Here is a 3,705-nt window from a genome sequence, read left to right as displayed (position 1 = left end):
GTGGGCCTTAGGGTCTCGTGGGGGAGGGGCCCTCCGGTCCGGCAGAACCACGCGATCATATGTATCTCATACTAAATCCTCCCAGAAATCCTATGAGGCGGGCATTTTTCCATTTCACAGAGGTGCAGACTCCGCTTGCCAGTTCCCCAAAGTCACCTAGGTAATCACAGGTGGATTATTTTCAGACTGCCTCCCGGGCCCAATGCAAATCCTAAACTTTCTGCGACTGTGGTTGCCATTTTTCAACAAACCTTTACAAATACCCCACATGTGTCCTTACAACTGATAATTATATGTTTACATTTTTGTCTCTTTCTCCCAACGGCTTCTGTGAAGGCTGGGCTCGCGCCTGCCTTGCTCACCCTTCTATTTCAACTCCCGGCACTTACTACTTGTTCAATAAATACTTGTGGAGGAAGAGTAGTCCAAGCATAGAAAACAGCTGGTGCAAAGAACGGGAGGCTTGAAAAAACATATGGCGCTTTGGGGAAGCAGCAAGTAATTTCATTTGGAGGAAGTGCCAAGAGACTAAAATGGCAGGCAGAAGCCAGGTCACAAAAAATCGAATGCCAAGTTAAACAGACCTCACCCTGCGGGTAAGCAGCCAGTGGAAATGTTTCAGCAGGGGCATAAGATGATCACTCTGACTGCAGCATGAATAATGGATTGAAGGGGTAAGATGAGCAGGCTCTGTAGGAAGCTAGTGCACTGGTCCAGGTGAGAGATAAAGAGGCAGGTGGCATCAGGAGTGGAAAAGACAGGACTCGGTGACTGGTTTGATAGACCGGAGAAGGAGGTTTTAGGGGACGGAAGGTGAATGGTTTTGCTTAAGTGGTCCACCCACCTCAGAGAAAGAGATGTACAGGTGCTGTGTCATTGATCTCAAGATAAATATTTTTCGTCTTTAACATCCCAGAAAGCCAGATGCATTGTATAATGGGTAGATGTGACATAGATGGACAATTTTTTTTTCTTTCTTAGTGGAACATAATGATGGAGTTAACATTTGATGACATCTTATATTTGATGATATATCATAGATCCCAAATCCTCCCCCCCCCCCGCCCCCCAACACAGTCTCTCCAATCTTGAATGGAGATTTCCCACCTCTTTTCTAGAGGTGCAAGAAAAGCCTCTGGTGAGGACTTTTGCCTGGAGTGCTCTCCCTGCGGTTTAGATCTTGTTTAAATTTTTAGACATATAACCCTCACAACACCCCATCAGCAGGCAAGATGAGAGTCATTATGCCTGCGTTATTTTTCAAACTTTGAAAAACATAAAGCAACGCATTCTCATTGTAGAAAAACTGGAGAATTCCTAAAAGTAAAGAGAAGAGGCAAATCACTAAAAATTGCTGGAGATATTATAACTTCCTAGTTCCTTTTTTTGTTAAGCATGCATGTACATATATGTGTCTTAATTTTTAGGGCTTTTTTATTTTATTTATTTATTTATTTATTTATTTATTTATTTATTTATTTATTTATTTTAACGTTTTATTTATTTTCGAGAGACAGAGCATGAGTAGGGGGGCGGGCAGAGAAAGAGGGAGACACAGAATCTGAAGCAGGCTCCAGACTCTGAGCTGTCAGCCCAGAGCCTGACGCGGGTCTGGAACCCACGAACTGTGAGATCATAATGTGAGCCAAAATCAGATGTTTAACCGACTGAACTACCCAGGTATCCCATTTTTAGACTTTTTACAAATGTTTATTTTTGAGAGAGAAAGCAAGAGTGGGGGAGGGACAGAGAGAGAGAGGGAGACAGAAGATCTGGAGCAGGCTCTGAGTTGAGAGTGGAGAGCCCAATGCAGAGCTCAAACCCACAAATCTTCAGATCGTGACCTGAGCTGAAGTTGGACACCTAATCACCCGAGCCACCTAGGCGACCCTTAATTTTTAGGTTTTTTTTTTTAAGTTTATTTATTTATTTTAAGAGACAGAGAAAATGTAGGTCAGGGAGGAACAGAAAGAGAGGGAGGCAAAAATCCCAAGCAGGCTCCACACTGTTAGCTCAGAGCCTGATGCAGGTCTCAAACCCATGAAACAGAGAGATCATGACCTGAGCCAAAACCAAGAGTTGGACACTCAACTGACTGAGCCACGTAGGCACCCCTCTCCATTTTTCGTTTTTAGTTTATTTTTTAATTTGAAAAAATAATGCATGTATAAGTTAAGAAAAAAAAACTTTTCATGCTGGGTATATACAAAGAAAAATTTCCCTCCTGTATCAGATCTTCCAGGCTGTCTCCTCATTAACAATTAGTGTTGAACTTCATTGAGTTCATATAGATTCTTTTAATAGACTTATTTTTTATTTTTTAATGTTTATTTATTTTTGAGAGAGAGAGGGAGAGAGAGAGAGAGCATGAGTAGGGGAGGGGCACAGAGCGAGGGAGACACAGAATCTGAAGCAGGGTCCAGGCTCTGAGCTGTCAGCCCAGAGCCCGATGTGTGTCTGGAACCCATGAACTGCAAGCTCATGACATGAGCCAAAATCAGATGCTTAACCGACTGAGCCACCCAGGCATCCCCTTAACAGCTTGATTGAGGGATAAGTTACATACCATAAAATTCACCCACTTTGAGTGTACAGTTCAATTACCTTGAGCAAATTTAATACAGTTGTGGAACAATCATTGCCATAATCCAATTTGAGAACATTTCTATCGCCACCAAATTTACTGTCACTCCGCTCTCACCTCCAGCGACAACCACTCATCTCCATAGACTTGCCTTTCTGGACATTTCATCTGCATATACCCTATGACATTTTTTGTATATGGCTTCTTTTAGTGAATGTGATATTTTCATGGTTCATTCATATTGTAGCATTCCTTTACTGCTGAATAATGTCCCATATTTTGTTTACCATTCACCAGTTAATGGATGTTGGGGCTGCAACCAGTTTTTGTTGATTATAAATAATGCTGCTATGAACATCTGACTATATGGGAATATGTCTTAATTTCCATACCTAGAAATTTGCTTCATTCTTTTTTTTATGAAGCTGTATAGCATTTCACTGCTCGGATGTACCATATTTTATTTTTTTATAAATTCAATTTTTTTGACAATTACTTTTTAAATGTTTATTTATTTTTGAGAGAGAGAGAGAGCGAGAGCATATGTGTTAACGGGGGAGGGGAAGAGAGAGGGAGAGAGAGAATCTCAAGCAGGCTCCCTGCTGTTAGCAGGAAGCCCCATCTGTGGGTCTCCATCCCAGATCAGGACCTGAGCCAAAATCAAGAGTCAAAGGCTTAACCAGTTGAGCCACCCAGGCGCCCCACCATATTTTATTTTACCAGCCCCCTACTTACAGACAATTAGGTGTCCTCCACATGCGAATTTCTTTAAAAAAAAAAAAAAAATTTACTGACAAGGACACTGAGGTCCATTGAAGGGAAAAACGTTGTCAGAGGTCACGATGAAAGCTAAAGACTCAAGTTCCGGTCTCCCAGCTCCCATCCACGTTCTTCAACTACTCAGTCCACCATGTCCCTGCCTGCCCTGCCCGCCTCATAAAAGCCCAGAAAGCCGGCCTCTTAACCTCAGATGCCAGAATTTCTGGACGCCCTCTAGAGGCACCTGCAAACCGCTCGGCCTCGCTCCGCCACACCTCCGGCCAGCAGGGGGCACTGCGGCGATCTCGACAGCACGGACTGTGCTCTCCTTGTGAGGCTCCCTTTTCTTCGAGTCCCAGAGG

Source organism: Prionailurus bengalensis, chromosome C1 (assembly GCF_016509475.1).
Source record: "Prionailurus bengalensis isolate Pbe53 chromosome C1, Fcat_Pben_1.1_paternal_pri, whole genome shotgun sequence".
Lineage (NCBI taxonomy): Eukaryota > Metazoa > Chordata > Mammalia > Carnivora > Felidae > Prionailurus > Prionailurus bengalensis.
Note: the sequence above shows the minus strand (reverse complement) of the source record.